The 12,488-nt window shown below is 42.2% G+C and overlaps 1 long non-coding RNA gene across 2 annotated transcripts in view; it reads left to right on the top strand.

Moving 5' to 3' along the window:
• Positions 1-12,488, top strand: part of LOC135971816 (uncharacterized) — a 221,288-nt gene that overhangs the window by 18,636 nt on the left and 190,164 nt on the right. For both annotated transcript variants that reach the window (XR_012415005.1, XR_010588086.2), the window contains exon 2: positions 9,877-9,997. This is a non-coding gene — a long non-coding RNA (uncharacterized lncRNA). The remainder of the gene's footprint in view (positions 1-9,876; positions 9,998-12,488) is intronic.

The raw sequence follows: 12,488 nt of genomic DNA, 5'->3' as shown, positions 1-12,488 counted from the left end.
TTTCTTTTTTCCAAAAAGGTAAATATGCGGGCCCAAGATTTTAGTGGTTTTTGAAAGGAAAGAAAATTAATTTTCCCTAGTAGGTAGTTCGTAATCTAAGGCAATATCACACAGGCCACAAACTCGCTGTGTGATTTTGTGCAAATAACATAATGTCCCTAGTCATCATGACCTGGAATCACTCACAGAAACTGAATCTAACTTTTGTGTACAGTGACACTCAAATGTCTGCTGTATGAATAAATGATGTTTTTGCTAACAACTAGAACTTGATTTAGTCATGGATAGAACAATATTTAATAGAATAATTTAATATGAATATAAATATTTATGATGATATATAGGGCTGAAGAATGCCCCCCCTCCAAAGATATCCATGTTTTAATGCAAAATTTGGTAGCTGGAAGTTAGTTGTTCATGTAATAAATACTTAAAAATATGGAAGTGATTTTGGAGTTGGATCATGGATACAGGATGGAAGAGTTTTGAGGCACATGACAGAAAAAAACAGGTTGCTTGAGACAGGCTGTGGATAGAAATATGGACAGTTAAGGAACTGTTGGTGAGGTCTCAGAAGGAAATGAGAAGCAAGTTAGGGAAAGCCTGTGTTGTCTTAGAGGATACATATATCATCTTAAACAGGATGTTGGTAGAAATATAAAGGTTAAATGCATTGCTAGTACTGGGTACAATGGCTTATGCCTTTAATCCCAGCACTTTGGGGGGTTGAGGTGGGCAGATTGATCGACCCCAGGAATTCAAGATCAGCCTGGGCAACATGGCAAAACCCTGTCTCTACAAAAAATAGAAAAATTAGCCTAGTGTGGTGGTGCATGCCTGTAGTCCCAGCTACTTGGGTGGCTGAGGCAGGAGGATTGCTTGAGCCCAGGAGGTCAAGGCTGCGATAAGCTCTAATTGTGCCACTACACTCTAGCCTGGGGAAGAGAGTGAGACTCTGTCTCAAAAAAAGAAAAGTGATACTGGTGAAGTCTAAGAAGAAAACAGAAACATCTCATTGGAAACTGGAGGAAAGGAGTCCTTGTTAGTGGCAGAAACTTATAAAAGATGAAATTAGACATTTAGCTGAGGAGACCTTTAAGAAAAGTGTTGAAAGTACAGCCTGGTCTTTTCTCATGGTATATAGTAAAATAAGAAAGGGAAGAGATAAATTGAGGGTAGAACTGTTAAGCAAAAGGTAACCAGAATTAGATAGCTTTGGAAATTCTCAGCCTGTCCAGGTTGCAAAAGATGCTAAAATTTGGAGATCCACTGTTCAGGAAAGTGTGCTCTGGAGAGGAAGCCAAGGTTGTGACTGGACAACCTTTTGCTAGTGCTTTAGAACTTACCAAAATATCAAAATGTTTATTTATAGAGAGAAACCTTTAAAGAGATTGTGGTGTGACTCATGGATCCATGGATCCCCACAACCATCTTAGGAGAAGCTGGGCCCAGAGATGGAATTATCTAGAAAAGCCCTGTGGAGAATCATCTTATCTAATGGCGTGAATACTCATGATATACATGGGAGACCCACAACATTTTTGAGACTGTTGTATCAGCAGAAACACTGCCAGGTTTGACTGAAAAACATAGGAGGAAATGAGGGAAGCCTGTCTGACTTTCAAAATTCTACAAGCAGGAAACAGGCTGATAAAACTACTCAGCAGAAAACATGTGCTGCCCTTCAAGAAAAAGAAAGGATGACCTTGAAGGTGGAGGCTTGGGCCACCTTTCATTTTTTCTTTTTTGAGATGGAACATCTGTAACTGTTATCCTATCTCACCACTGTATTTTAGAATTAGGCAATTTAATGGAGAGAAATTTTGCCCCGGGATGAGTGATACCCAGAGTTCCAACCATGCTTAACTTAGATGACCTAGATGATGAGCTTTGGACTTTTGAGTTGATAATGTTTGGATAAGGTTTTGAACATGAGTTGGTGCTTTAATGGGTTAAGACTCTGGGAGATGTTAAGATGGGGATAAATTTATTTTGCATGTGGGATGAACATGGCAGGATGAACATGAACTTTCAGGAATGTCTGTGGTAGACTAAGAAGAGTTCCTCAAAGATATCACGTCTTAATCCCTGGAACCTGTGAAGGTTACTCTTTGTGGCAAAAGAAAAGAAAAGGACATTGCAGATACACTTAAACTAAAGATCTTGGTATGATGAGATTATCCTGAGCCCTCCAGGTGGGCCCTAAATGCAATTGTATATAATATTATAAGACAAAGGCAGAGGGGGATTTGCACACAGATAAAGAGGGGACTGTAACGTGATCACAGAAGCAGAGACTGGAAATATGTGATGACAAGGAAGCCAAAGAATGCTGGCAGCCACCAGAAGCTGGAAGGGCAAGGAACTGATTCACCTCTAAAGCCTCCAGAAGGAATATGGCCCTGCTGACACTGTAATTTCAGTCCGGTTATACTGATTTCATTCTGTGAGAAATGAAGAAAATAAATTTGTGTTGTTTTAAGCCATCAAGTTCGTAATAATTTGTTATAGAAATAATGGGAAACAATACTAATTACTAATAATGGCAATTAACTTGTGGATTGCTGCCTTTTTCATGTAATTCCAATAGTGTGGATATTAAGTAAAGCTTCCTACATCTGCACAGTTGTGTCTACATAGGAAACTTGACTCAATATGAGAGACAAATCTTTTATTCTATACTAAGAACAGTGGTTTCCAGACTTAGCTGAATACTGCAATCACTGGGAGAGATTAAAAATCCCAGTGCCCAGCCCCAATCCCAACCAATTACATCAGAATCTCTGGAGGTAGAACCCAGGCATCCGTACATTTTAAAACTCCCAGGTAATCCCAAAGTGCAGCCAAGTGTGGGAACCACTGACTGAAGAGAAAGCATGAATATCTCTATTTGTGCTTGGACATCTGCCTATAATCCTGGGTGTGAATTTTCAACAGCCTGCTAAGTGTCCATACCTGGTTGCCTCTATGGCACCTAAACTGAATGCATCAGAAACTCAACTCATTCCTTTCTCCCTGCAAACTTGCTCCTCCTCCTGTGCACCAAGCACACATAGTGGCACCTTCAGCTTCTCTGTCACCTTGGGGGTCATCTTGTGACCACCTTACTCCCTGTTTCCCACTCTGCCCCATCCCCAGACACTTCTTTTGTCCATTCTGCGGACCATGGTGCCCTACAGAGGGAACTTCGAAGGCTTTGGGGAGGCTTCAGAGGGTAGAGTGGAGGGGAATAAGTGGATTCAAAGTTGGAGCCTCCCCCACCTTTACAAAGAACTGCTGTTTTGTTTGTTTGTTTGTTTTTAAGTATCTAGGCCAGGTGTGGTAGCTCATGCCTATAATCCCAGCACTCTGGGAGGCCGATGTGGTAGAATCGCTTGAGCCCAGGGGTTCAAGACCAGCCTGGGCAATGTAGTGAGGCCCTATCTCTACTAAAAATTTAAAAAGTAGCCAGGTGTTGTGGCACACGCCTGTAGTCCCAACTACTCCAGAGGCTAAGGTAGGAGGATCACTTGAGCCTGGGAGGTTGAGGCTGCAGTGAGCTGTGATCATGCCACTGCACTCCAGCCTGAGCAACAGAGTGAGACTGCCTCCTCCCAAAGAAACAAAAACTAATTAATATATTAAGGATCTAAGAAAGATTTCATTGGAAAAATGAGTTCAGCTGTTTAAAAAATAGAAAAAACAATATAGCAGTGCAGCTACACTACACACCCTGAGTTTCAAACAGAAGACTGAGATGTTTTCATGGGGGCAGGAACACAGGGAGCTGCTGGGAGAAAGCAGCTTCATTGCTTACTGTGTCTGCTCAAAATGGCAGCACGGAAGCTGTGGGTGGAGGCCCAGGCACAGAAACAATTGCTGCGAGAAGTCTGAAGGGGCAGGCAGGCCAATTTTCGGAACCAGAAGCTACTCCTTGCTGCAAAAATAGGAGGTATTTCTTTTCATGCATGGGTAAACCAAGATTCTGAGAGTTTAAGACACTTGTCCAAGGCACACAGCTAGTAAATGGGGGCTTCTAGATTTCATTTGGGGTCTTGCTCATCCCCAAAGCTCTCAGGCTTAAAGTCCTGGTTTTGCCTTTCTATTTTCATCCTATCCAGTGGTTTTTCAAACTTTGGTGTGTGTAAGAATCACCTGGATTGTCTGTTAAAGATTCTAATTCTTAGGTCTAGTTTTTGGGAGTTAATATAGCAGATCTGGACGGGGATGCGTCTCAGGTGATTCTTATGCAAGCAGGCTACAGACCACACTCTGGAAAACCTCATCTAGGTTTTATGTGGGATTCATATGTGTGGAAGATGCCCTTGGCTCCAAGAATGTGGTGAAGACTCTGAAGCACTTATTCCCACTCCCCAACCTCCTACTTTCCAGAGAGAGACTTTTGGGTTTAGGGTGGTTACAGGGTTGGGGGAGTGGGCTTCTCCAGGGGAGTGGGCTTCTGTGGCATCTGAGCAAGACTCTACCAGGAACAGGAGCAACTGAACTTCCCATGGGGAATACCTGGTTCCTTCCCAACCCTTCCAAAATTCCACTGATCCCAATTTCTGTAGAGAGTGGGTGAAAAGGACTCACTTCCAGGATTGTATTTTGCAACCAGAATGGCCAAATGTTGCAGTGGCTGTTGACTTTGCTCCCTTTTTGGCCTGCCTGAAAGAGGTCGTTAAAAACTCACTTATCTGTTGATCTGGCTCTCAGCTGCAGGATGCCTTCTGCTACCAGGCTCATAATGGCAGCTTTGAAGTCCAGCACAAGTGTGAATTTATTGTTTTATAAAGACCAGATTCCTGAACAGGTCATAAATTACCTTGTTAGACAAAGGCTTCTGGGGAAATGTAATGTGTTGAAATCCTTCAGTGGGTGATTATCCTAACACATTGCTGGCAGAGCAAATAACTGGCACGCAGACACCAAAATCCAACAGCTGCCAAACTCCGGAGCAGTGCAGCCAGGCTAGGCTTTGAAATCTTAGTTAAACATTTCTCCTAGGTGAGAAAGAGAGCGAGAATAGCATTAAAAAAAAAAAATTGACTTCCCATTCCTGATCTTGTTTAGGAGAATTCTGCCTTTAGATTCCATTGAAATATAAGTAATTACCATTATATGGATTGTGGTGGCATAATTCTCTTTGGTTGCAAGAAGATTCTTCTCACTGCGGATTCATCATCTTTCCTGGGCTCACACCTTTCCTACCTGTCTAGGTGACCTTCCAGAGTTACAACTGGCACAATTAGCTTTTTGACACTAACCACTGATTGGCCATTAGCTGATGATACTTGGAGCTCCTCTCTTGTCTCCAGACCTGGTATGAAATACCAGCCTCTGTTATGAATTGTCTTCCTCTCTTCTTTCCTTTAATAAGTTTATGCTACCTACAACTAAATGAAAGGACTTGAATAGAATCAAAATGCCAACTGAAAATAAAATTGTGTCAAAACCTGAACAATAATATTTCTTATATAACAATATTTTAAGATGTGGTTAGAAAAGTAATATATGCTCACTGTACTGAATCTAGAAAACACAGAAAATGCAAAAAAGGAAAGTAAAACCTATCCAAGAGTTCATCAACCAAAAGGAGCTACTGTTTACATTTTGGCTAAAAAAGTGGGCTTATACTAGAACACATTGTTTTGTAACCTGCGTTTCCACACAGCTAAATATCACAGACATTTTTTTGTGTCATTAAGAATTCATCTACAATATCTTTTTCAACATTTGCAAGGTAGACATACTCCTAAGTTTGTTGATCAGAAGAAAGATATGTCTGCCCTCGTAGAACTTTGTGAGAGTGTAAGAACATACTTCTAAAAAAATGGTGAAATGCCTTTTAAAACCATTAATATTGGTTGTGTACACGTATTCCAATCAAATTATGGTCACTGCTGTCATATAAAATCCTCAGGAATTAATGTTGATTACCATATAATACTGGATCTGATTTTTTTTTTCTCTTTCTTTATTATACTCCTTTTAGCACAGGACCTGGACCACAGTAAGTGCGTAGCAAATATTGGTTGGATGAATGGTTGGTGAATAGGTATGTCAAATATAACTGAAGTTGGTTTGCTTATCAAAAATTGGGTCTTCTTTCTGGAATTCAGGAAGGGAAGTCAAACCTAAATGCCATGGTAGCTCTTCTCTTCTTGGATAATTGTTCAGACAAGAGAGGATAAACTGAATCAGATAGCATTTTGAGGAGTCCCTTCCACACCGAAGTTTTCTCCTTGTAGGTAGAGAGCGCTGTGCTGAAGTTCAAGACACATTCATATCATGACACCGCAATATACCCTCTGGAAAGGAAGGGGCCAGGTCAACTCCATACTGTTCAGACAAGTGCGTTGGTTTATTAATCTCAGCAGCAAAAGAAACAGTTCTTTGCAGAGAATTGTGGGCTTTGAGGAATACATTAAAGTCTGTGCTGTCCCAGAGCAAGACATAAGCTTGACGTATGTGGTATTCAGAGACTCAGAAACTGGAAAAAGCTGAGATTAGATCAATTTTTTTTCACCTGTTTGATTTGTGTCTGATGCCTACATCTTGACAGATAATTAGCAGGTCACATAGAGTACCTGGAAGGCACTGAAATATTACAACTTATGGGTACCTGGCTCTGGACGGTATATGTTAAGAATCATTCTGAAGTTGGCTTGCTAGATCTCTGACACTTGTGAAAAAATGATCATAGAAAATGTTTGAATTTGCTTTAAGGCAGGACCTAATAAACAGGTGTGCATTATGGGAACTGAAGCAGCAAATCTGTTATTTTTGCTAAGGACTAGAAAACTCTTTGAGAACAGAATGGGATGAGAGGGAGGGTTTGATGAATTAGAGAGGGTGAGGTAAAATATGTAAATGTCATTAAAGAAAGGTTAACAAAATAGAGCTGGTTTTTGCAGGGGAGGGAATTTTGACTTTCAGAAGCGACGCAAAAGAAATGGCTTGATGGTCAAGTTTTCCTTCACAGAAGAGAGAGACCCAGTGAGGGTTCATTTCTGGTCAGTTCCATGTCAGCTCTCTTCTTGACACTTGGGCAGTGTTGGGCAATAACCATCAGCTTCTCTGGAGAAATGGGGGCATTATAGCCAGTGAGTCATAGGACTGGAATTCAGGTCTATGGTTTGTGTTCCAAACCCTTTATTCTTTGCTCAGCGGTCAGAGGGCAGACCCTGGCAATAGCAGCTCAGGTTTCAGCCTAGGGCTCTGCCACTTCATAGCGCTGTTACTTGGGCAACTTACTTACCTTTCAGTTAGATAGAAAAATGTTCAAAGGAAAAGTTCTCTTCTGAGTAGAAACTCACAGATAGTGATTAGGAAAGCAGATTTTCTTCAGATCAAATCAGCTTTAGAACCTCTATTTCTATATTTAAGCTTGTGGGACTGCATATGACTCTAGGCTCCTTGTACATTTCCTTTTGGCTATTTCACAGACATCTCAGTCTCACCATGTGAGCTTGAGAAAACATTTACCATGCACTTCATAAATCCAGCTGGGACTGTCAATACCATCCACTGTCATCCCCATATTGCATTAGACTACAAGCTCCAAGAGGGTAGTAACTGTGTTGACTTCACTCATCAACACAGGCTCAGTTCCTGGCAGAATGCAAAACACATTGCAGACGCTCAGTGTTTGCCTCCTCTGTCGTTCAAGCTCTAGTTTGTCCCCTTTCCAGGACCTCCACGCAGTATCAGCAGATTAGAACACCAATCTGATGTTTTATCTACTTAAATATCTTAAATGTTCCCCACTGCAGGAAGAAAAATTCATAGAGGCCCTCCTGATGTGAACTCTGCCAAGCTTTCTGCCCATGTCTTTTCTGCTCCCTAGGCCCTGCTCTGAGCCCCAGCTGGATAGAAATACCCCAGTGTTTCCAGGCATGCAAACACTGAGCGTCTGCAACGGGTTTCAGGCTGGAGACAGACCCTTGAGGAGCACAAGACACCCAGCCCACCCCCTAAAACCAACCCCCCGCAAAAAATCTGTGGGTTTCCCAGTGCTGGTTGGCATCAAAATCATGCTACTGAAGATCAGGTTATAACCTCCCCAAATATGCCACTTCAGTGTAAGGATTGTTTTGAGCTGAAAGCAGTGAGCTCTCTGCCCTCCTTCTTTCTGTCTAAAAGCTGGATATGAATCTCCCTTTGTGAAGGTGAGATAAATTTCATTTGTAAAGATGTTTCCCTCTCCTGTGCCAGGAAGTGGAGAACAACTCTCAACTTCATAACAAACCTTATTAAACAATGCTTATTTGCCTTACATTTCCTAGTAGCCCTCTCACAACCCCTCAAGTCATTTTTATTTATCTAGTCCCTTCTTCACACTTTATTGCCTTTTGTAAAGATGGTATATTAGACCCCGATTCTAACTGCTCCTTTGAGAATAATCTCCCACATCACTGAGTTCTCCCACATGTATGCACATTGTGTATATAAACAAACTCTGGGATTTTTTTATTCTGTTAATCTGTCTTCTGTCAGTTAAATTTACAGGCCCCAACTACTGAACATAAGACTGTAGAGAAAAGATAGGGTTTTCCCCTGTATATTTTTCAGAGGAGGCACTATACGGATTAGTCCCAGCATTCCATTAAAAAGTTGTTGCTGGGAAATGTATTTTCAAGAGGGAAATAATTCATTTTTTGAGTACATCTGTCAAGATCACCTTAAAGATAAGTAAAGCTTTTGCTTCTAGAAAATACACCCTACATGCAACTGACCAGCCAGAGTCACCATGCTAGAGCGTCCTTCCTTCACATCTGTGGGAAGCTCATATTCTGCTGCCTTCACTTATGTCTCATCTGGGGACAGAGACAATTCTGGGACCAGATGAAGCTCTGTCCCCCCAAAAGGGGCATGGGCTGAGGTGTCTTGAGGATGGAACTAGTATGGTTAAGAGAATGACTGGGAGAGATTCTTCAGGAAGTTTCTGGAAGAGAGTTGGAGAACACCAGAAGGAAGAGTGAGTGGGGACAAGGAGAAGAGTGACCTCTGCTCAAATCTTAGTCTTCTGCCCTGTGATCCACCTCAGGACATGAGTTAAAGTCCATGCACAGTTTTTGGGGACACCCAGGGCTGCAGAATTTCTGGTTACTATGACACTGGAACATCTACCTTCCAATTTCTGGTCCACCCTCATCCCCAGCAGAATTAAAAAACAACACATTCCCTCCCCATCCCAACATGCTCCCTTCCTTCTCCTCTCCTCCCTGCTCCCTTCCTTCTCCTCTCCTCCCTGCTCCCTTCCTTCTCCTCTCCTCCCTGCTCCCTTCCTTCTCCTCTCCTCCCTGCTCCATTCAGGAACTTCTTGCTAGTTCACTAAATGCATTGCTGAGCTTTCAGGTGGACAGACTTGTGTTCTTTTTCTCCTACAGATATGTTGTCTCTGGTCACTGCATTTATATCCATTGTTATGCCAGTATCACAAGACCATTATGTTATCCTTGTTTCAAATGAGGGAACCTTTTCCTAAACTCTAGGAAGTGGACTTTTGTGGGTGTGTGGATATAGGGAAAAGCTGAGTCCCCCAAAGAGGCTAACTACTATTAACCAGTTGATGGTCAGTGGCTACATTCTTGAGGAATTTTAGACTTATCCATCATCACAAAGAGTATATTTTTTACAAGTTCTGTGTGAATTGGTTCTGTCTGTATGTTCCTACCCTTGAAAGTTCATTTTGAATCTTCTAGCTCCTCAGTGTGGTTCATAACCCTTCCTGTGATTGGCGCTTCATCTCTCTTGTTCTCCCTTGGGCCAGTGGATGTCAGTGGGAAAAGTCTAACGATGACTCCTCCTTTGACGATGTGAGTCCCTGTGGGTATTCAGCAGGTAAAGAGAGTAGCAGCGGCACCACTGTTCAGTCAATATTTCCTTTTGAAGGTGTGGAAGCCCTGGATCATCAGCCTGCCTTTGCTTGACAAATGCTGGAGATAATGAAAGCGAAGGTGTGGAGTGGAACAACCAAGACAGTCCGGGCACGTCTCTCATCACCACCTGTTTGGTGAGCTCATGTTTATTCCTCTCCTTTGAAGGGCTGGCAGGCTGTGTGAACTGGGCTTGAGCCGCCGAATACCCAAATACTGGAGCAAAGCGAGGCTGGAAGACAGATGAAGGGAATGCTTTGAAACAATATTGCTTTCTCTAATTAGTGCAGACAGAGAGCCCCCTGAGGAGCTTCAGGTGACCTCAGCCTTGCAAGGCTCAGGTATTCTCAGAAGTGTCAGGGCCTGGAAACCTATTCACTGCACTGACTGGTCTGGGAATCTTGAAAGAGTCTGTTTTCTTTCCATCCATGATGCTTCTGGGTGTGCATGTGGTGGGCTGGGGATGGAGTGGAAGATTCTCTGAGATAGTCATTCTCATTGTCCTTTTGGTTCTGATCTATTATATGCACAGAAAATACAGTGGTTCTTTTAAACCGCAGGACTGAGAGCTTGGCAGGGCAATACTAGATTAAAAGTCGGACGAATCATATCCTTGTTGGACTCTACTGCTCCCCGACCACAAGAACTCAAAAAAATCTCCTGAGCTTTCTGAGCTGATTTCCTCATTTGGATAATGGAGCAAATAATACCTGCCCTTTACACTTTACAAAATGGTTTTGAAGGAGCTTTGTGGACTGAAAAGTACTTTGGGAATGTAAGGACCCCCTGGACAAGACATTTTCACAAAAGAGAAAGTACAGAAGTACTTTCAGCATATTTTATTTTCTCATGGTAGATCAAGGATGTGTCTTTCAAGGGTGTGTCTTTAGATAGTTTAAATCTTCACAGATTCTTACCTTTGAAAATATAGGACAGTAAGATCCTAGGCTTTTTTTACGTCTGCATCATAACAAAATAAGAAACACCGGCCCTCTGTAATTGGTTAGAAATGCAACTTCCTTGAAAGTCTGTTCTTGCTGGATATTCTTAGCTCAAATGCTTCCCAGTCTGGTTAGATAAAAAAATTAGTATGACCTTCTTTTGTGTTGTTTATTGGCCAATATGTTTCATGCCTCATTTGCCCTCAAATTCATATTTTTATTCATCAGAGTATTTGCTCTGCCTCTGTGTGTGTGTGTGTGTGTGTGCATGTGTGCACTTGCTGCACAGCCAAAGAAAAACCTTTGCATGTTAAACACTGGCCACGTGATAGAGTATTTATTTTTTATTTTGCAGGCTACATGATTTCTATACATTGTTTTAAAACCAAGAGCAAAGGAAAAACATTATGAATTGTGCTTCAAACGAGCAGCCTCTGACATGCCTAAGATGGTGAGGGTCAGTTTCTATTCCATGCAAACCTTTTAATTACATGCAGTCTGAATCCGGGCAGCCGTCTCTGACCTGGAGTCTCATATCGACTATCATGCACGCTGATGGGTGCCGTCCGCTAGTCCCCATCCTTCATGTGAGTCAGTAATTCTGTCATGCCCTCCCAGCAGGCAAGAAGGCCGGAGCGAGGCTGGTTTCCTTGCAATTAATGAACAGCAATAGCACATAATTACGAAATTCCTAAGGAGGCCTCCCCTTGTAGCAAAAGGAGAGTTCATCTTCTCTCCCTTCTGTTGCCAATTCCCTCACCTAAGTCACAACTTATCAGGTTTAGGGATTTTATAATTTTTATTAAGTCATCTTCATTGACTATTTTTATTTATTTATTTTTATTTTTAAGGCAGAGTCTTGCTCTGTCACCCAGGCTGAAGTACAGTGGGATGTTCACAGCTTACTGCAACCTCCACCTCTCAGGTTCAAGTGAGCCTCCCACCTCAGCCTCCTGAGTAGTTGAGACTACAGGTATGCACTACCATGCCCAGCTAATTTTTTTTTTTTTTCTGTATAGATGGGTTTTTTTATGTTGCACAGGCTGGTCTTGAACTCCAGAGCTCAAGTGATCCTCCTGCCTTAGCCCCCAAAGTGTTGGGATTACAGGCGTCAGCTGCCATGCCTAGCTGACTACTTGTTTGTTAACTGTTATACACTTACCTTAAAATGTTTAACCCCAGGAGCAGACGGTTAAGTTAATGACCCTTGTCATCTTATTTGTTCCTTTGTTCCTCATTCCTCTTCCCTTGCATGCCCTCACAGGTAACCATTTCAATGTATTTACTGTAGACCGTGTGTGTGTGTGTGTGTGTGTGTGTGTGTGTGTGTGAGAGAGAGAGAGAGAGAGAGAGAGAGAGAGACTGTGTTCTTCTAAATGGCCATGAGTTTTCATCATTGATTTTTCCTCTGCACCAACTCTTAGGAGGTTTCAGTTCACCTTGGATGTGTTTTTGTTTCATGGCAAGTGAATCACATATGTATACACTCGAGTCTACCATTTTCACCTGGAAATGTGGCTGGAGTTGTTAGGAATTCTGTCTCAGTGGGTCTTTTTATTCGTCTCTTCTGAGACCTAACCCACCTGATAGAGCGTATGAATCTTAAGCTTTGGAAAGTGTTTCCTGAGACTCTCCAGTCATTGAGGAAGAGAAAACTGATGGGAAGATGCAATGAAACTGGGGTGTG

This window comes from Macaca fascicularis, chromosome 7 (genome assembly GCF_037993035.2).
Source record: "Macaca fascicularis isolate 582-1 chromosome 7, T2T-MFA8v1.1".
NCBI classification, from domain to species: Eukaryota; Metazoa; Chordata; class Mammalia; order Primates; family Cercopithecidae; genus Macaca; species Macaca fascicularis.
Note: the sequence above shows the minus strand (reverse complement) of the source record. Positions and strands in the feature narration are given on the sequence as shown.